At 34.6% G+C, this 23359-nt stretch overlaps 1 pseudogene; it reads left to right on the forward strand.

Moving 5' to 3' along the window:
* Positions 1-13103: 13103 nt before the first annotated feature.
* LOC125393328 (olfactory receptor 4A5-like) lies at positions 13104-14023 on the forward strand (annotated as a pseudogene).
* Positions 14024-23359: the final 9336 nt, after the last annotated feature.

Genomic DNA, 23359 nt, shown 5'->3' on the forward strand with positions numbered 1-23359 from the left:
ATTAAATATGATGTATTTTGATCATATTCACACATCATTCCCTCACTTCCAACTCCTCCTCTATTTTCTCTTACCATTTTTTCATTCCAGTATTATGTGCACTTTTTATGTTTACCAGTATTTATATAAGTGTGGAGTCATCTATTGAGTATGGTATATTCCCAGAGGCAGCAATTTGAGGAAAACCAATTCTCCCTGTCTCAGGAGTCACAAATTGTCAAAGGATTTTCAGCTAGATGAGGGATTTCACTACTTCCTTCCTCATCCATTTTGGTATTTTGTCTGGCTTGATGTGTTAAGATCTTTTGCATGTAGTCACAGTATCTATGAGTTCAAGTGTACACATGTTTGTAGTATCTGGAAAACATCATTTACCTTCATTCACTTTTGTTGTTATATCTTTCAACCCTATCTTCTTTGATGGTTACTGAGCTTTGTGTGTGTGTGTGTGTGTGTGTGTGTGTGTGTGTGTGTGTGCGTGTGTTGAACATGTCCCATTTTGGTTTAAATTCGACAGTTTCTTATTTTCTTCATTTTATCAGTTGTGACTCTCTATATTCTTTGACACCAACTGCAAAAATTCTTCTTTGATGAGGGTTAAGCGAGGCACTGATGCTTAGAGATGGTAACACATGCCTTTAATCCCAGCACTTGGGATGAAGAGGCAGGCGGATCTCTGTGAATTTAAAGCAACCCTGCTCTACAAAGAAAATTCAAGGACAGCCAAGGCTGTTGTACAGAGAAACCCTGTTTTAAAAAAGATGCACTAACCTATAGGTATTGTTGTTGGAGGTTGCTTGTTTGTTCCTGGCCAGACAGACCCAAAATAATCACATAAAAACTGTATTAATTACAAAACTGCTTGGCCAATCACTTAAGTGTATTGTTAGCTAGATCTTATATCTTAAATTAACACATTTCTATTATTTTATATTTTTCCACAAGGCTTGTGGTTTACCATACTGGCACGTGGGCATCTTTCTTCTCTGGTGGTTACATGGCATCTCTCTGACTCCACCTACTCTCATTGAGAAGCCGCCATATACAAGATATATTGATAGAATTCCAGAGTTCAGTTTTATACTATGTCCATTTAGCAGAATAACTGTAATGGGGTCTCTCATAGTTCCTATAACACATCCAGGCACAGGGTCTCAGTGTAGCTAATGTCAATAATCAAAATGTAGCTAGGTATTCACATTCATGTCTTGAAAAAATAGAACCACCCTGTAACTGTATCAAATGATGAATAGCTTGTGACAAATGTGGCACACATATACTATGGAATTTTATCAAGGTGTATGGAAAATTAAATTATAAAATTGGCATGCAAATATATAGAGCTGAAAATGATGATTCTGAGTTGAGGCATCCCAGACCCAGTAATATCAACATGTGAATATTTAGATATATGTGCTTAAATTGAATTATTCATAGAATTCAGAAAATTACTCAAAGTAGTTGTTGAATTTCAACTTAAAGAGATAGAGTGTGTATGAAGTGAGAAAAGGAAATAATGAAAAAAGATTAAATTGAATAGGGAATGATATAGGATATTGGAGATAGTATGGAAGGGGATAACTGACATTGAAATCCTTAAAAGTCATGGAGAAATTTCATAATTAGAAACTTCCTAAAATATATACATATGCCTATATTCAGAAATATATGTAAATAGTCAAAATGAGAAAACCCTACAGAGGGGGAAATTGAGTAAACTCCTTTAATCACAACACTTCTGAGAAAAGACATGAAGATCTTTGTCAGCTTGAGGCCAGTCTGATCTACAGAGCAAGTTCCATGGCAGACAGGTTAGTCACACAGAGAAATCCCGTCTCAACAAACACACAGGAAAAAACAAAAAACAGAGTAAGAAATAAAAAAGGATGAAAAAAGGGACTGACTGAATGAAATAGAGTCATCAGGGCCATATCTCCTATAGATTTAGACTCAGATCACCATTCCTGCTTGTGTTAAAAACTATAGTTGATAGTCTTTTTAAGAATAACATCAACTACAGCAAATTATGCAGTTCCAAATTCTCTTTTTAGAATCCCAATGCTCTCTGTCCAGAATCTCCCACATGTCAGAAATCCAGGTTATGACTGGGCCTGGATACAAGGTCAGCTTTCTTTAGAGTTATTTATACATTTATTGCATGTCCAAGTGTTTTATAATGTGTTACAATTCAGTTTATCAATAATTTTATCTATATTTTTAATTATGAATTATAACATTTTAATGTAATCTATATAAATTTTATGTACATATACAATGAATTTTGATCATATTCTTTTTCTATTTCCTTCTCCTAAAACCCTGAAAACACCCATCTGAATATTCTCCTCCCAAATTCATGTTCTCTTTTTAATTCATTGAGTCCTATTAGTGTTACCCATTTGTTTACCTAAAGGGCCCATCCTCATTAACTTTCAGTCACAGATAGCTCCTCAGATAGGTGTGAGACCTGGAAAGTTGATTGACTTATCTTTTAAAGGTTTTGTGCAGTAAGCATGGCTTCTGTGAGTTCATGATTCAATGGCTATATCATGTTAGGATGACATTGTTTTAGTCACTGGCACTTATAGATTTTTGACTCTTCTTTGGATTTGTTTCCTGAGCCTTGAATGGGCAGAAAATGTGATAGAAATGAGCCATTTATGACTAAACACTCCAAAGTCAATTATTCTCAGTTCTCAGACTATTTATGGTTCTCTTTAATAATATTTGCTACTCCAGACTTGCTTTGATAAGGGGCAAAGATTGAACTCATTTATGGGTATAAAGGTAAGCACTTAAAAGGCAATTGGATACCATATCAATGCAAGAAAGTGGTAGTAGCAGGATATCCTCTACTGTGTATGATCTGTCAAGCCTCATGTTGATGGCTAGTTTAGCAGTACTGGAATGAGTTCCTTCTTCAGGAGCAGGCCTTCTGTTCACTCTGCTAGCTGTTTATTTTCCCCAAGAGTTTAGTGCCTCTATCGCACCAATAGGCTATATTGATGGTCATATCATACTTTTAGGATAGTAACTGTGAAGGGGTGTTGGTACCTTTTCTTTCTCAACAGGATATATTATGGCACCTTCTGATAGCAAGAAAGGTAGCTATTAGAGACTAAAATGAATGTTTAGATTTGTGTGTATACCATTAAAGCTTTCTCATGTCCCTTGGCATTTAAGTACTCTCCTTGTAAGCAATTCACCACCTTTTTCTTAGAAATTGTTCATGAAAATAAATCTATCCAGGAGAGATGTCATTTAAATTTCTGCCATGCCTTCTAACAAGCTCATTTATTGGAAATGTGGAAGGCATACAGTCACATACACATGTAAGATTATCTGTACACATAAATAGAAAATTATTTTCTCTTTAAATTTACACATGAATTTCTGAAAACTCAATTATACTCAAGATGAAAATCTTAGAATTTAGTCCTCAAGTTATTGTCTTCCTTTGTATTAATCACAGCTTATTGACGTTTGTAGAATGTTTCAACTGCCTTGGAGGTAATAAAAGACTACAGAGGTTGTTCCACTTATGAGAAAAATGTCATCAGCTTTGTCATGCACTTAATCTCAGCTTTTCTGTTGTTATTTAAGTGTTAGAAACATTGAAGATCTAAGCACATGGTAAGTTTGGTAAATCCTGAAGGAAAAATCCTTTTTGTTTGCTTTAACAAAATAACAAATTTATGAATTTACATTTTCACAAGTGATATATGTGTATGTATCTTGATGTTATTTGTTTAATACAGACTTTAAAAAAAATAAATCAGGCATTGATGTTACACACCTTTAATCCCAGCACTTGGGAGGCAGAGAGAGACAGATTCCTATAAATTAGGGGCTAACTTGGTCTACAAGAACTAGTACCAGGACAGGCCCCAAAGCTACAGAGAAACTTTGTCTACATAAACCAAACCTAACTAACTAACTAACTAACTAAACAACTCTCTACTGTGAGGGACAACATGGTTTATATGAGTCTTCCCTAAATTGTGAAAAGCTACTTCCTTGACAGCATTGCCAATGTCTAGATTTGCTGATTACCCATTTATTAAATACTTATCTGACTGATCAAACAGAAAATTTGAGTATATGAATCTGTGAATAGTTAAGCACCACTCCTAGTATAAGACACAAGTAATTAACCAGGGAACTCAATTTTGTGTCTTTTGACAATGCTTTTAGCATTTAGATGAAAATTTTCAACTGATTTCCATATGGAATTTACTTTCCAAGTTTGAAAGTTACTTTGGTAAATAAATTGTCTTATTTTTCTTTAGAAGAAAAAAATTTTAAATTTACTTTAATATGAAATCCATGCATACATATATCTATACAGAGATTTTTATGAAAATATAGACACACAGTTACAGAGAGAGGGAGAGAGATGCAACACTATATTGTTCATAACTATAGTGATACCATATATTGTATCAAAACATATTCATTCTTAATAGAACCAGCCTAGTTTTCATACAGGCAAATAAGTACTAGAATATTAATTAACTATAAAAACAAAAATATAGATGAGCATATACTTTTTTAAAATAAATTTATTTTTATTTGAGAAATAATGAATTATTTGCAATTATAGGGTATAACCTCGTGTTTGGCATTACTCAAAACATAGATAAAATGGGTGATATTATTCTTAAAGAAAATGACTGAATGAGCAATTATTTCAATGATTAAGTTTTATAATTTTCTTATATATTTTGTTGATTTCAGCTCTCAGCTTGATTATTTCCTGCATCTAGTCCTCCTAGGTGAGTTTGCTTCTTTCCTGCTAGAATTTTCTGGTGTTCTGTTAATTCACTAGTATGGGATTTTTTTTTCAGCTTCTTTATGTAGGCATTTAGTGCTATGAACTTTCCTCTTAACACTGCTTTCATTGTGTCCCATAAATTTGGATATGTTATGTGGACATTTTTCTTGAGTTATAGGAAGTCTTTAATTTCTTCCTTTATTTCTTCCTTGATCCATTGGTGATTCAGGTGAGAATTGTTTAATTTCATGTGTTTGGAGCTTTCTGAATTTAGTGTTGTTGTTGAATTCTAATTATAAGCCATGGTGATCTGATAAGATACATGGGAATATTCTAATACTTTTTATTTCTGTTGAGGATTGCTTTGTTACCCAGTATGTGATCAGTTTTTGAGATGGTTCCATGAGGTGCTGAGAAGAAGGTATATTCTTTTATGTTTGAATGGAATGTTCTATAGAAGACTGTTAAGTCATTTCAGTCATAGCATCTGTTAGTTACCTTATTTCTCTGTTAAGTTTCTGCCTGGTAGACCTGTCCAATGGTATGAGTTGGGTGTTGAAGTCTCCCACTATTAGTGTGAGCTTTAATGTGTGATTTAACCTTTAGTAATGTTTCTTTTACATGTGAGGATGCCCTTGTATTTGGGGCATAGATATTCAGTATTGAGATTTCCTCTTGATGGATTTTTCCTGTAACAAATATGAAATGTCTTTCTTTGTCTCTTTTGATTGATTTTAGTTTGAAGTCTATTTTGTTAGATATTGGGATAGCAACACCAGCTTATTCTTAGGTCCATTTGATTGGAATTTTTTTCCATTCCTTTACTCTGAGGTGATGTCTATCTTTGATGTTGAGGTGACTTTATTTTTTGGTCTTGTCTATTTGATGTTCTATATGCTTCTTGTATCTTCATATGCATTTTATATGCATATCTTTCTTTAGGTTGGAAAAGTTTTCTTTTATGATTTTTTGAATATATTTTCTGTGCTTTTGAGTTGGGCTCTCCTATCCCTATTATTCTTAAGTTTGGCCTTTTCATGGTGTCCCATATTTCCTGGATGTTTTGTGTTTTAGCTTTTGCTAGATTTAATATTTTTAAGATTTCAGTTTGGTGGATTTTTCCTTTGACAAGTATGAAGTGTCCTTCCACATCTCTTTGGATTAATTTTCTTTGGAGGAATATTTGTCTATTAAGACAGCTACAACAGCTTGCTTCTTGGCTCGATTTGATTTTTCCAACACTTAACACTCAGGTGATGTCTATCTTTGATATTAAGGTAGGTTTCTTTTATGTCGTGGAAGGATGGATACTGTTTTTAAAACCATTATGCTATCCTGTTTTTTTTTAATTGGGAGAATTGAGTCCATTGATATGGAAATATTTCAATAGTTAATTATTATTATTTTCTGTTATGTTGTTGGTAGTAGTGGTGATTGTGTGTGTGTGTGTTTCTCTTCTTAGGATTTTACTGGTAGGAGATTATTATTTTTCTTTGTTTCCATGAATGCAATTAACTCGTCAGGTTGGAGTTTTCCTCATAGTACCTTCTTATGGGACTGGATTTGTGACAGATATTGCTTAAATTTGGTTTTGACATGGAGTATCTTGTCTTTTGCTTTTATGGTGATTGAAAATATTGCTCCGCACAGTAGTCTGGCCTGGATTATATCATTTCATAGGGTCTACAGAACATCTTCCCAGTTCCTTCTGGCTTTTAGAGTCTCCATTGAGAAGATGGATGTAATTCTAGTAGGTCTGCCTTTATATGTTAGTTGTTCTTTTTCCTGCAAGGCTGTTAGTATTTTTGGTTGCTGTTTTTGTTTTGAATATTTAGTGTCTTGATTATTATGTGGCAAGGGGTCTTCTTTTCTGGTTCCATCTCTTTGGTGCTCTTTAAATTTAATATGTTTTTATAATCATCTCCTTCTTTAGGTCAGGAAAACTTGTTTTCTATAACTATTGAAATATTTTCTGGGCCATAGTGCTGGGAATCTTCTTCTTCCATTCCTATTATTCTTAGATTTGATGTTTTAATGTTGTCTGAGATTTTCTGGACATTTTCAACAGTTTTTTTTTTAACATTTTCTTTCACTGATGTATATATTTCTTCCTGACAATTTCAGTGCCTAAGATTCTCTCCTCAGTCGTTTGTGCTCTGTTGGTGGTGCATGGATCTGTTGTTCCTGTTCGTATATATAGATTTTTCATTCCAGAACTCCCTCAGTTTGTGTTTTCTTTATTGTTTCTGTTTCCATTTACAGAACTATTTTCTTTATATGTTTTCTTTTTTCTTAGTTTTCTTTAAGGGATTTATCTTTTTGTCCTGTAGTCTGTGTGTATTTTCCTGGATTTCCTTAAGGAATTTTCTAATTTCCTTCTTAAGGGCCTCGATCATCTTCATAATGTTGCTTTTAAGGTCTTTTCCCCATGTTTTTGTTACATCGGAATATCCATGACTTACTATAGTAGGATACCTGGGTTCTGATAGTGGCATATTACCTTGGCTAGTATTTCTTCTGTTTTTATGCTTGCCTCTAATCATCTGGATTTGGAGTAATTAAAGTTTAGGGTAAATTAACTTTGTCTAGATACTGATTTCTGAATTTGTCTTTGTTGGAGGGATATTTTATTCCTTGGTTTCTATTTACTTTCTGGTCTTCTGTTCTCTGTGGCCTGGGTTTTTCCCAATATATGTGGTCTCTGGTAGAGTGGGAGTCTCTGCCCAGTTGGAGGCTGGGGAAAGGCAATTAGAAGGCCTAAGGATTGGTGATAGGACAGGAGAATGCTAAGATATTATGATATTGGGGGAGTCTGGCAGGCAGGCAGCATGACTCAACTTCTAGTTTGCTTGGTGTCTAGTAAAGTAGGGAGTCTCCACCCCAGTTGGAGGCTGGGACAAAGCTGTGAGGAAGGTATGGGACTGGGGGGATATTGTGGGGAGACACTGAAATAGTGAGATAGTAAGGGAGTTTGGTGGGCAGGCCTGAACTTCTACCAGTCTTTGTAGTCTCTGGTAGTGAAGGGAGTCTCAGCCTGGGTTAGTGGCTGGGGTATGACAATTAGGAGGGTGAGAGACTGGGATTAGAATGGGCAGAGGCTAAGAGAGGGGGGGTGTAAGAGTCTGCATTTCCCAGTGGATTCCCACGCCCGACCCAGGCTGCACACTTCCTGAATTCAGGCCCACAAGAAGGGACAATTGTCCTGAGGGTTGAAAAGGAGACACAGACAAAAGAGACCTGGCTCATCTACAAGAGTAAATGGCAACTTTATTAAGCATAAGTTGGGTATATATACTGTGGGGCAAAAAGACACCAGCCTCCCCATCAGGAACAGGGAAAGAGAAAAGTCAGGGGGCCGCACCCAAGGTCGGAGAGCAGCTGAATAGAGAAGAGAGGAAGCCAGGTGGGCGTGCTCAGGCTCAGAGAAAAGCTGACCCAGGAACCTTGCCTGCAGGCGAATACCTTGCTTGCAGGTGGAATTACCACGACAGAAGAGTTCTCTCTGAGCTACACCCTTGGGCCGTAGGTGAAATTAACATAACAGGAGAGGGCAGTTCTATGCCACACCCTCAAGCTGATGCAGTGGAACCAGGAAGCAGAACAGCCCTGCATGGCGCCTCGGGAAAATGGGGAACCTGTGTACCTACAGGGGGGAATTTGGTGGGACAGCAGTCTATCCAGATTTACCCAGTCTGCTACAACTTTGTTAGAACTCAAAGCCTCTGCCTTTGTTGGAAGCTGGTACGTGGCAAGTAGGAAGGCAAGGGACTGTGGGTAGGGAGGGTGGATACAGAGACAGTAAGAGATTGGGAAAGTTTGGGAGGCAAGCAGCCTACCTAGTCTTCTTCCCATCTGCAAGGTTTCTATAGAGTACACACTGAGTTTTCAATGTAAATAATTTTCTAGTAAATACCTGTTGATTAGTCGTAAGGTATACATCTTGGAGTTTGATAAATTCATCTGTATTCTGAAATAGTTAATTTTTAGTGGTGTCTATGATGCTTTTGTTACAAAGAAGATCCATTTGCAATGAATGTAACCAGTGGACTGAATGTCAACAATTACAGAGAGAACATTGGAAGCTCTAGACACTGTAGTAATTGATTTCTTGTGGACAGGAAAAGTTATTCCACTAACAATGGATTAGAATAAGGAATCAAATGAATGGACTAAATTCACTATAGCTTCACAGAGATAATGACATAAATTAAATGTCTCAACTCTGTTCAAATGTACAGAACTATGCTTAGTTGGTTTTTCAACAATTTTGATGTCAACTGCAACAGATTCTGAAGTTTTAAATCTCAAAGATTCTTGGACAGTTTCTTTCACTGTTAGAATAAGACAGTGATCTACTGGGGTGTGGGTAGGCAATGGGATAGGGATGACTCCATCTTTACACTGGTTCACAAGATCTGCCTTATCTAAGTATTTTGTAACAATAACTGTTAGTAGTAATAGTGTTATTTTGGGATTGATCTTTTCATAGTAAAGTCCATGTCACTTGAGGATTAACTACATTTGTTGTGGTAATCAAGTATTTTCTCTTTAGAGATTATTCAAGCAAAGAAGCCTTTCCAAGAGAGATTTTCTTTATTTGAATTTGATACAATATTATAACAAATAATTTATGATGACCTTAGAGTCCATTATATATTCTTATACATTCATGGATAATCTCAGTTGCTTGGATATGAATCTGTGGATATATATGTGAGTATGATTTAAGAAAGGTGAGGAACACATTGTAAAGATTCAATTGAACTGGAAAAAAGACTGAAGGCATCTTCCTCTCCTTAGGAGAAAATGGCAACATTGTTGTATCTATGGGGTAAATCACAGACAGCCTACTGTTGCACAGAACCATAGTACAGAATCACATGGAAGTTATTGTAAATACTTAATGTGAAATCCTTTTTGTTATTCCCATACTTTATTACAAAAGAAAATTTACAGAACTGATGTTAGCATTTTTTTTTATCTTTTGCTTACTAGTATCTTAAAAATGGGGTTGAAAATTTTTATTTGCACAAATTAGGCCAATTTCATGCATCATCATGTAAATCATAGCATCTTTATTTTTCGACAAAATTATTTCAGAGCAGGCAAGAATGTGAAATTAGCCTTGTACAACAAGTATTGATATTATATATAAAGGTACTTATATGTTTTTATAAGAATATTAACAACTTTATCTACTGCAATTATTCTCAGTAAAAGAGACAATTACTTTCTCCTCCAAAAAGAAATTCAGTATGTGAGTTCTTGAGCCATTGGAAAAGGCACAGTTGGTAAGTATTTGTAATACATGAAGTACAATTAACACATTGATTATGAGATAGTCCCTGCAGAGATATCTGAAATGGAAAAACAGTTAAAAACCAGAAATTAATCAGAGCAAATATAGTATGTCTGCTTTTATGTTATGGTCTGATTGTTAACCACATGAGAAAATAACACTTATTTGTTACATGGATAGCAAAATAAATTATATCTACCTATCTATCTATTTATTTTTACATTGATTCAAGTGTATTACATTTTTTATAGAATGTTATCAAACAAAAATACATTGTTTTTAGAGTACATTAGAGTATTAGGAAACAAATTGTATTTATTTAAATTCTGAAGCCTTCCTATGAGATTTTATGTTTGAATCTTAAAATGATAACTGCAAAGCTGTTAGACATATACAGAGGGAAATCCGTGATTAGAGAATGATACTTTTACTGTCATCTAGACTCACAAAAATTTTAACATATTTGATGATCTTGAAATATAAATTATCATAAATCTAGAAATGTGTGACACTTTTATTGATTGTATAGTATATCTCATATAGAATTTTCATAAATCCTCAAAAACTTACATTTTACCACAAAGTATATAGTTTAATAACAATTTTTGCAATATTATGGAAATGTTAAACTGAGTAATAGTAGATTTGTCCTAGTGAAATACTGCAGTGATTGTTAAAGAAGCACCAAGATTGTATAAGTTGAGATGTAAAAGCATAAATATTGGATACAGAATATTTTAAATCATGTCATTCAATAGGTGTGCGGTTTTCAGCCTGTAGATTCTGCAAATGCGGATCTACTGAATCTGATGCTTGCAGTAATGGGAATGATGTACACAGGAGTATCATAGTCAGCTTCTAAATAAAGCTCTGATTCTTGCTTGGCCTGTCTCACTCACACTTCTAGACAAGATATATTTCTTGTATAGGAAAATATTGCTAGATTTTATACATAATGCCATAGATAATTCCTGAGGTTTATAATTTAACTGATACCTCAACATGTATTCATAACTTTTAATACACTATAATATATATGTAATAGTATATATGTTATGCACACATGTGTGTGCACACAAGCACACACCCCGACAAACATCCTGGTCCATGACAAACATCCTTATTAGGATCATTTATTTTCCTTGGTCACAAGAACTACTCAAAAGCATTGATAACTGTTACCTTCTATACAGATTTTATCAAGATAAGTACTTTGGGATCACTGTATATTATAAAATTATATATATATATACATATATATATATATATATATTCCCACCACCACCAAAAACAACAATGGTAAAGTATTAGGGAATGTATATCTAAGCATATTCCAGTGGTAAAAATGACAAAGTCAAGATACAGGGAGGTGTATCATATGGGCCAATATTAACTTCATAGCAAAGAAGTGAACCTAAAATTATAACATAAGTCACATGGCACCAGAGTTCATATTATTCACTAGTAATGGCATACATCTGTAGCAAGTGTCCAAAGACCTCTCTGAATATGATTCATGTAATAAGCTTGCAAATATTTTCAGAATTCTGTATATCTAAAAAAGAAAGAATTTAGACTGAATAGATAGAGATAAGACTTCACTACTGCTCATTGGATTGTGTCCTGGAAATGATTTTGACTATGTGTCATTGAATCTTTTGGATTTTCAGTATGAAAAATAGGCAAATTTGTAATTATATTTAGAAAATGATGAGAACCACTTTTACTTTCACTAAATGTAGAGTTTCTTCTTTAGTATGGTGGTTTGGGGATCCTGAACACTGAATTTCAGTTTGAATTATATATATAGGAAAATATTGCTAGATTTTATATATTATATATACTCTCTCTCTCTCTCTCTCTCTCTCTCTCTCCCCTTTTTCAGTTTTTACATTCTTCCCTTTCATTAAGTATTTCCAATATTTCTAATAGTAAAGTAGCTTTGACAGACAGTTGGTTACAGTAATGGGTTATAAAAGATCAGTTAAATGATATTGACTCAAGTAAACATAATGTGTTAGGAATGGGGTCTAAGGATAGGTAGAATGGATAGGTAAAATTGATATATCTAAAGTAGACAAGCTAATTTTGTAAAACATCACTGTGTTAAATAGTTATGTAGCTACAAGACATAACATAAAGTCTCCTTCTCAATTTAGTAATAGGATTATAATGGTTGCAAAACTTTGGGAAGTGCATGCAGGTGTCTAATAATACAACAACAATGATGTACTGGATGCTCATAGATACCAAGATGATGCTTTAAATATATTCTTTACAGAACAACAGCTTCATCAATGACTCTATATTAACTGATATACTGACTTAAAATATTTAATTTATGTATTTGTTTGTGTATATTTATGTGCAATATGCATGCCTGATCCACATATAGATCAGAAGGAAACAATGGACTTGTGGGTACTAGACTTCTAAATGGTTGTGAATCAGGAAGACTTTTTTTGTGATTTACTTAACTTTATTATACGTGCAATAGTGTGAGGGTGTCAGATCACCCAGGAACTGGATTTACAATCACTTATGCCCTGCCATGTGGGTGCTGGAAATTGAACTAGGGTCATCGTTAAGAAAATATAGTGCTCTTAATCATTGAGCTATCTCTTCATCCCCATATTGAAGACTGTTGACATCATAGAGAATACATTTCTGAAAAGTAGATGCCCCCCCTTTTTTTTAACATTTCTTACACATTTGCAAAAGTTAACATTATTTTAAATATGAAGTTTAAGTACATGACTGTAGTATAGAGATATATTGAGACTTAAACCCTTGTACTTGCAGGCATGATTAACATATCCAAGGATGAATAGAATCATCAACAGGAGGTACATTGGGATTTTTAAAAAGAGGAACCCAGTACTGCTCATTCACTAAATTTTTACTTAATTTCACTACTGTAAAATATAAAGAGATTGTGTTTTCTTGTTGAAAGGGATTCATGGCCACACACATACTTCAGGACACATCTTGTTTTGACTTCTCATCTCTGAAGCCAATCTAAAAAGTTCAATGGGAGAGAGCAACAATGTCACAGAATTTATTTTCGTGGGCCTCACTCAAGATCCCGCTGGGCAAAAAGCATTATTTGTTCTGTTTTCACTCATCTACATTGTGATGATGCTGGGGAACCTGCTCATTACAGTGACAGTGATTGTTAGCCCTTCTTTAGACTCACCAATGTACTTCTTCCTTGATTGTCTGTCACTCCTGGATGCTTTTTATTGCAATACAATCTCTCCAAATTTGATTATAGATTTACTATATAATAAGAAGTCTATATCCTGCAAAGCTTGCATGGTCCAGATCTTCATAGAGCACTTATTTGGTGGTGTTGAGGTCTTTCTTCTGATATTCATGGCCTATGATCGGTATGTAGTCATCTGTAAGCCACTGCACTATTTGACTATTATGAACCGACAGGTTTGCATCCTCCTGTGTTGGTGGTTGAAGTTGGGGGCATGGTACACTCTCTGATTCATGTTCTGACTGTGTATAAACTTCCTTTTTGTGGTCACAATGTCATTGATCACTTTATGTGTGACATGAATCCCTTATTGGAACTTGCATGCACTGACACCTACTTCCTGGGCATTACTGTTATTGCTAACGGTGGAGTAATCTGTGTAGGAATTTTCTCATTTCTCTTAGTCTCTTATGGGATCATTCTAAACTCTCTTAAGACTCACAGTCAGGAAGGGAGGGGAAAAGCCTTGTCCACCTGCAGTTGTTACATCATGGTGGTCGTCTGCTTTTTTGCTCCTTGTATTTTCATGTATGCCAGGCCTGTTTCAAACTTTCCTGTTGATAAATACATTGCTGTGTTTTATACAGTTGTAAGTCCCATGCTGAATCCATTGATGCATACCTTGAGAAATTCAGAGATGAAAACTTCTTTAAAAAAGCTATGGTGTAAAACACTAACAATATAAAATGAGGCTGTTTCCTCATTGAATATGTTATTAGCTGTAAATTGAAAACCAGGTATGAATTCTAAAAAGGGATACTGTCCCTTGCTCATGTAGGCATGGTTTAAAGTATACAAAATCAATGAAATGAAAAACAAATTTTCAGTTTGAGATTGTGATTAAGGCAGGCTTTAGCCTTTAATGGTTAAGACAAGAGAATGTTTAAACGATAAAAATGGTTACAGAATTATTTCATATTATAAGCAGGAATAGAAGAATATCACCTTGAACTTTATTTTCTTCAGGTAATATTGAATTAAGAATATAAAAAAGTCAGTGGGGGAATTTCAAATAACCTACATTCGTGAGAAAAGAATTAGAGTGATATACAAATTTCGGGGACTAAAAGAAAAGATTTTGATATAGCAATTGTGCAGTAATCCACCAGTATAGTGAATTTTGTGGCTGTGTTATATGCATTGCTTTAAGAGGGTTCCTCTTATCTTATGTCAGGTCTCAATAGTTTTATTACTGAGTGCTTAGATAGCAGGTGCCTAGCTGATGACACCAGCGGTCAACACTCTCAACTTATCCTATGCTGCTGCTGCAACAGGATTCTACTTTTGAAGACCCAATGTGGACATATATTTTTATAAGATTAATTATCAAATAATGTATTTATTATTTATATTTCAAAAAATAACTATGTCTTCATGTTGGTGAAGAATTTATCATAGTGCTTATATATAAATAACATGAAAATGCTTCAACATTTTTCTTAGATACTTAAAAGTAATTTATTTTGGCATAATCAAAATTTAATTTTGTAATATTTGTAAAAATAAATTACTGAATTTGTTCTCAGTTTTTATCGATTTTGGAACATCACAAACCAAAAAAGATAACATTATTTTAATTGCAACATGAAACATTGCACCGATGCGTTGATGTGATTTTGCTCTGTATTCTTGCTTTTAAATAAACATTATTATTATATTCAAAGTCTACAAGGTGATGTTATGATAAACATATCCATCATAAAGAGACTTCTCCAGTGAAGAAATTACTTTTTTTCAGTATTTCACCTATAGCTTTTCATATTCTTTGCTTCCTTGCAAGCCTAGCTAAAATCCACTATCTTAGCACCACTCCTAGCACAGATCAGTTTTATTGCCTATAGTTTTATATACATTCACTACAGGAAAAAATAGTACATTTGTAGCTTGTACTTACAACTTTCATCACTTAAAAATACTATAATAATTACAATTAACTAATGTAGGTACACAGGTCTTTTTCCCTTTTGTTCTTGGTGATATGCAGGGCTGTTTGACCTCTGGTTCCCTGGCTTCTCTGCTCTGCACCGGCCTAAGGGTATAGCTTAGAGGATTCTCCCTCTTCTGTTATGGTAATTCCACCTGCAAGCAAGGTTCTCGCTGCAGGCAACGTTCCCGGGTCAGCTTCTCTCTGACCCTGAACACAGCCACCTGGCTTCCTCTTTTCTCTGATCAGCTGCTCTCCGACCCTGGGTACGGCACCCTGATTTTTCTCTTTCCTTGTTCCTGATGGGGGGCTGGTGTCCTTTTGTCCCACAGTATATATACCTGACTTGTGCTTAATAAAGTTGCCATTTGCCGCTTGCTCTTTGGTAAATGAGCCCGGTCTCTTGTGTGTGTGTCTGTTTCAACCCTTTAGGATATTAATCCGTTCTCGTGGGCTCGAGTCAGGAAAAGCGCGCGCCTGTTTTGAGGTTCGGGTGTTCACAGAAAAGTGCGGAGGCTACAAACTAAAGTATATATAGCTTATTTTTAAATTTTGTAGGATCTTACTTGTGAAAATTACTGAAAGTAGTTTTCTGTAAGTTCCTGATGTCATTCCTGTGTCTTTCCAAGCAAATTTAATCAGCTTAACATCACATTTGTGTATTCTTATATATATTTTGATATTTTTTTATTAATTTTTTTGTAATATTGGCATTAATAACACACAAATCATTTTGTAATTAACAATATAACTCCAGGGTTCATAAATTTACCACTGCCTTAAGCTTTATCCAAGATGTCTTGAGTCATCTCTTGGTATTTTTATTTAATTGGAATATTGGAGTCGCTATTTAGTTACAAAAGTTTTTACATTTCTTTTACAGTAGTGGGCACTTATGTGAAACAATAAAAGCTTGAAGATATTCGCATGACTCAATAAATATGACAATCACTTGCAAATGAGAAATGAATTGCTTTTAGGTAGTCTTACTGAGGAAACAAACTACTCTTAAGGGTAGTTCCTATTCCAAGCAGAAAAAAATTCTTAATGGTATCTTTGGAGGTTCGTTGTCTCACAATGTCATATTAGGGATTTCTTTAAATTTGAAGTTTTACTTTTACATGTAGAATGTATCTGTATACAAAAAATCAAAGAAGTATAAATAATCATTTAAGATTAGAATCAATTTAATAGAGAATTTAGGGAAGATGATTAAATAGCATAGGGTTTTGTTATACTTCAGGTAAAGATAAATAACAGTATAGCAGAAACCAAAAGACTAATGATTGTTTGCTATGAACACTTGCAGGTAAAGATATATGGACTAAAGGGTATAATGTGGGACCCACAGGGTCTTACCATATCTTCCACTATGAGAGTTTCTTTTTCTTTTCTCTTAAATTTTATTTTGTTTTATTGGGGAATTTTCAAGGATAGAGGATGGATATAAAGGGATGGGAAGATAAACGAGATTGAAATACATGATGTAATATCACAAAGAATAAGAAATATTTTAAAAAGTAAAGATAAAATTAAGTCCTTAATTTTAATTTTTTACAATTGAGTTTGATATATACTTTAAAATAACATGATTGATTCTTTTTTCTTTTTTTCATTATTTTGATTATTCTTGGGAACTGTAATATAATTATGGAATTCCTCTTTTGCTTTTTTCATATCCACAGTCTCTAAAAAATTGATTGCTGTTACATAGTCAAATATCTCTACTCTGTACTTATTTTATATTTCTAAATACTATATAAATACAACATTTTCAGTTTGTATACTGTTTCTTATGTGTATTTTCAGTGTTTATCATTTGGTATTGGATGATCAGTTGGTGTGCTCTGTCCTGGGTAAGACTATTTCTTCTGCAACATTAACTACAATTATTTGTTTTGAGGAAATTTTCTTTGCAGATTCAGAATTTCTTATACTGAGTCTCTCTCAGTCTCAGAGAGTGATCAATGCAGAGATGTGTGGTTTTGAGAAAAGACTAGGAGTGTTTCATTCTTTCGCTTGTGTTACATATTTTTCTTACATATTGCTGTTAAATTATTATCTCATTTTTAAAATTTCCATTTTCACATTATTTAATTTTCACATTTCTTGAGAGTTATCTACTATTTCTTTGTAATGTCCAACTATATTTTTAATAGGGATTAGTTAGGAAAAGAAATCTATCTGAAAAGATCTATTGACTTGAACGTGTTCCGAGTAGTCTAACAACATCACATATAATGATGCAACAGGCTAGACCATTGGAAATAGAGATGATGTGAAGAGTTGATTTTTCATGTAAAATTACCTACACAAATGAATGGAGAAGAGTTTTCCTGTTCTGACAGGAAATAATCCAGGGGCTTTCTGAAAACTGTTATATCCATGATTGAGGTTGTCTTAGTATTTAGTCTTTGATATGTTGTGTTGTCTTGTAATCTTTACGCTTATTCAGTCCTGGAAGATATCTGAAACTTAAGTGAGAATGATAAGAGATAGGGACAATCTTTTAAATCAGAAAGAAAGACCTTAGGAATATTGTGAATTGATGAAAAGGTGTAGAAGACATGTGTAAGGAAAACCCTATTACTGACTTCATGATTTTCTATTACTATGTGAAAACATGACATATGACATTATCTTTCAAGGCTCAACAAAGTCTTGTTAAGAGAAGAAGTTAACATAAGATGTGTTGGGCTCATTGGAAGAGGAACTAGAAATGATTATTAAATATATACTGCAGGTTTGTGGAACAGGCCCATTTTCACCTTGTCTGATGGTCAGAGAGTCTGGGAACTAACAGGCTTAATTGCACCTTCTAACTCAGGAGGTGAGGTGGTTGCCTGGCCCTTTTGAAATTAAGATAGCTTGGTACCGTCCTGATGGTGAATGGTCAGGATATGCAGGTTTGCTTCTGCTCCTTTTTTTCTGTAACTTTGAGGCCACCTAGGGAAGGGTGGTCTTCTGTGTACTGGACTTAGAGTATGTGACTTGGGGCACCTCACTAGTTAGACAGCAGAATGGTAATGATTGGATGTCTCAGAGGTGGCTGTGTGAGTTAACTTTTGATATTATGTTAATAAAGCCTTTTGTTCCATTCCCCACCAGTTTACATTGGATATAAAAGTTGTTGAAAAATATGGGTAATTTCAGGGTATGAGTAATCCCTGGAATATCCTTATGATATTTTCTATGTTTTCTCTCTTATTATTTTTATGCATCTGCATACTCTTTAGTTATATTTTTTTTAACTCCCACACTCCTACCCTGGTAAGAAGTATTTTTGTCGAGGCTGGTCCTTGACACAGGTTCACCTGTGGAACAGATAATGGTGATGTTTATGCCATAGTGAATTCACGGTCATGATCATAACTTCATGTCAAGATCTGTTCGAGATCTTTAATCAGCCAAACATGACTTTTAAACAGATCAATAGAACAGAAAATCAATGTCATAGAATTTGTTCTCCTTGGCTTTACTCAGGACCCTGCTTGTCAAAGAGCAATATTTGTTACGTTTCTACTCATCTACTTAGTGACAATAGTGGGTAATCTGTTTATTGTGGGGAACAATCATTGCCAGCCCTTCCTTAGGAAACCCAATGTACTTCTTACTTGCCTATCTGTCACTTCTGGATGCTGTTTATTTCAATCAAGACTTGATGTATGATAGAAAGGTCATTTCCTTTCCAACTCACTTGACTCAACTCCTTTTAGAGCACCTACTTGGTGGTGATGAGGTCTTCTTTCTGGCAGTTACAGCCTATGATCATTATGTGATCGTCTGCAAACCTCTGCATTATTTGATCATTACTAAATACTGGGCTTGCTTCTTCCTGTTGGTGGTGTCCTGGTCTGGAGGCCTTGTAAATTCTATGGCTCAACTTCTTTTTGTATAAAACCTTCCCTTCTGTAGTCATATATGTTAGACCTATTTACAACTTTTCTTCTGATAAATTTATTAGTTTTTTTATACAATTATTACTCCCACTTTTATCCCTTTATTATATGTCTTAAGAAATTCAGAGATGAAAAAGTCTGTGGAAAACCTAATCTATAAAGTTTTATTTACAGTTAGAATAAGAATGTCTTCTCATTGAATGTGCTAATTGCTGTAAAGTAATTAACAGGCAAGAAGTCATAAGCAGGGGTAATGGAACTAATTCAGTGTATCTATATGGATGATTTTCTTTAAATAAATTCCTAAAAAGCAAAATATCATAAATAATCACTTGAGATTACAATCAAGTCTATGGTCATACTACCCTGGACGTGATTGATCTCATCGCTGATTAAAAGCAATTTAATGGATAATTTCTGGACCATTAATAAAGGATATAAGGCTTAGTCAATTCCATGAAAAATTTTGCTCAGTAAATTTTATTTTTCTTAGTAAGATAAAAATCTGTGTTAGAATAAAACTTTTCTTTCTCTTTGTCCAGTGAGAAAAGACATTTTATCTAAAAACCATCATTCACTCTGTTTGTAATAGACACATTTCTGGAACCAATGAGGTGCATCCTATTAATTCTATCAGTAAAGCTGATTGCACAAGAGGACAAGATTTGTTCATTGTAAAGAGCTTGAACCTGTAGGTCAGCATAAGTGCCCTCATCAAGAATTTGATCTTGGGAAGTCTCAAGTCCTTTTTTTTTCTCTGTTGTTCTAGAATTTTAGCCTCTTCCTTGAAATAACATTTAAACATCAACTGGGGTCCATCATCCAGGACTGCTCAAACTAACTGAAGTCAGTCATGTGGTGTTTGCTTGATTCTAGATGTCCATCTTCCTAACAAATGTGGAATGAAAGCCATAAGTTATGACAGCTTGTTTAATTTCTTTTAGATCATTCATCCCTATAGGTATTCATCTATCGTCTTTGGATCCTTTCTGGCCTTTAGAACTTGATGTTTTGTCAGAGTAGATTACAGGATAGGAAGCTAAAACCCTGGGTAAGTCATGGCGATGTTGAATCCTGTCTTTGTGCCTTCTTTCCCTGTTGCTCAGCTCCAATAATTTCCTCAATCATTTCAAATCTTTTTACTATTATCTTTTGTAAAGGATGAGTCTCCTGGCCTATATATATTTATAATGTGTCCACTGAGGCACCTAGCCTCTGGTCCTCATTCTACACATGTGTTTCCAAGGTCTGAAGCTTCTCTTTTAAAGATAACACTTCATCCTTGGACATTTTTTAGATAGTGTGCAGATTGCCATCCTGGATAGATATTCTATCTATGGGTTTATCATAACTTTTTAACAAATTTGATTAAATTCAACAAATTTTTAACAAAATTGATTAAATTTGATTGTCAAATTCAACAGTATGTATTCTTTCAGATAATTTCTCTGTACCCTTAGATATGGATTTCAATTTTGTCTGTTAAATTAATGTTACCCTTTTCAATAGTATTAATTTTTTCAGGTAACTTTTGATTTTTAATGGTATTAATACTTTCAACTAGCTGTTCATTATAAGTCTGTAAAGACTATATCATTCTTAAAAGTGCCACATTCTTTCTTAATGATAGAATATAAAGAAAAAAACTGAGTCCCAATATTTAATAAATGAAAGTATCACCATAACCATATAAGTCTCATGGAATACAATCTATAGTATTAGCAAAAAAGTTACTAAAAGTTTCAATATTAATGTAGTCTTCCATATTGACTTATTAATTAACTGTTATGAGATCCGGTAAATTGTTTTAGGTCTAATAATCTTCATTGTCTAGCAGATGTCGTGGTTGCACACTCACAACTAGCAGCGGTGTAACAGGTGATGACAGGAATGGTCCTAAGCCTTCTTAGTTTCCCACTTTGGTACTGGTTAAATACTGAGAAATATGTTTTGCTTGACAAATTAAAAGCAGTTAAATCAATTTCATACATGGAGCAAGAAACCCAGTACTCACAGGTAGTGAGCACAAACCGGAAGCTGTACAAGTCGCCACCCAGCAAGGAACCATGCCAGGGAACCATGCCAGGGAATGCAACAGTCATGCATGTGCTTAGGAAATTTCAAAGTTTTCACACGCAGTAAGCTCCGCTGTGGTGGGGGGTTGTACAAAAACAAGCAAACAAGCAAACAAACAAAAAACGCTTAGTAAAAGCAAGTCAAGCAGGCATGGCTTAGAGACTTTCTGGGCCATGGACCAGCTAGGCTATTAGGCTGTCCACCGAGTCTGAATCCATGTGGGCACCAGATGAAGAAGGACACTTAAAAGAAATTTCATGCTACCTCAGAATTGAGAAAAGTAGATGGTTATTTATTTAGGGGTACACTAACAAATCAGAATCCTCTGCTGGAACGGAGAACAGCAACCAAATCCTGCAGCTAGAAAAAAAAGCCGGACTCATGCTTTTAGTATAAGAGGACATGCCTCAGTGGATGGCTAACTTAAAGTCTACTGACTATAGGATTTCCTACAGCACAGTTTTGGTGATTTTACTTTAGTTTTCCTAAAAATAGATTTTTTTCATACAATATATACTGATTATTAATGCTCCCCACAACCCCTCCAATGTCCTTTTCACCTCCCCACCCATCCAAATTCTCACTTTTCTCCCCCCCCTTATTAGAAATCTGGCATCTAAGAAGAACAAATAAAAGAGAAAAGAAAAATATAATACAGTAAGATTAACAAAAGCTACACAAACCTGAATAGGAAAATCAAACAAACAAATGAACAAATATAAAAACAGGGCCATAAAAATCACAAGAAATATATATAAACTCAGATACAGACACACACAGTGGCATGTACAGAAATCCCCTAACAGCACAAGAGAATAACATAATATATAAGTAAAAAACCTACAGGATGATACAGGAAAAAAGTAAAAGAGAAAAAGAGAATATGCATGGCAAAAAATTATGAGATAAAACAAAACAAACAGCAGAAATAAAACCTACAAGAAAGACAAAACAAATTAAACCAAACCAAACCAAAACAAAATGAAATAAATTCAAAAAATACTATTGAGTTAGTTTGTGTTGCCCATCAACTGTAGGAATGAGGCTTGGCCTTAAGAGTGACTTGTATGTCACTGAGAGTCCCTTGAAGAATATTAATTTTTCATTTGCAGGTGATTATTGGTTGGAGATAATTTCTGGTTAGGAATGCAGTCCTATGTCCTCTTCCATTCTCAGTGCTGGGACCCCACCTGTTACAGATCTGTGTAGTTCCTTTTGTATGTTGTTTTATTCTCTGTGAGTTCATATGTACACTAGTACTGTTTTGTTTAGAAGGCCTTGTTTACTTGATATTCTTTAACCCCTATGACTTTTAAAATATTTGTCATACCTTTTTATCAGGGTACCCTCAATCTTAGGGGAAGGATTTGATGAAGATATCTCATTTAGAACTGAAAGATCCACAGCTATGCCTTGTCCACCCATGCATCTCTGCATTTATTCCCATCTACTGTCAGAGTAGGCTTCTCTGATTATGGAGGAGCAAGGCACTTATCTATGAGCATAGCATAATATTCTTAGAAGTCTTTTTGTTGCTGTGTTCCTTTTGTACATGTAGAATTTGGTCTTGCCCTGGGCACCTAGTCCAACTAGTCCTAGGCTTTCTACTAACCTAGAAGTGTTGGTGATTTATTCTGTCTCGAGGAGTGGTCTGTAAATTCAATCAAATAATGGTTGTTAATTCCCACAAGCTTTGTGTCACTATTGCCCTAGCTTATTTTGTGAGTAGGTCACCACTGTAGATCAAAAGTCTTGAGGCTCAGTTATTATTTACCTTACATCTTTGGTAACATAAAGAATACTTTCTAAGGGTGAGACTCTTCTTAGGCACCAGTCTCACATCTTGGAGTTCAATGAGTTGTGTAAGTAGGTGTTGTCTTCAGCAATAGAGCCTTACTGTCAGTTTGTGGAGAGTGACAAATATTCCTCCTAATAGTCTGGTTCTTTGTGGGTTTCTATGGGACCACTTTGGGTAACAACTCAAATAGATGGAATCCATTCGTAGTACTGGAAGCTTCATTTGGTAAAAAAGAATGGAGTAACTGGGGTTCTGTATTCTCCACTGCTTGTTGACTTCATTTAATTCACCTTCCTATAAGTATATATTACAAGAAGCTTACAT

Source organism: Myodes glareolus, chromosome 2 (genome assembly GCF_982192425.1).
Source record: "Myodes glareolus chromosome 2, mMyoGla1.1, whole genome shotgun sequence".
NCBI classification, from domain to species: domain Eukaryota; kingdom Metazoa; phylum Chordata; class Mammalia; order Rodentia; family Cricetidae; genus Myodes; species Myodes glareolus.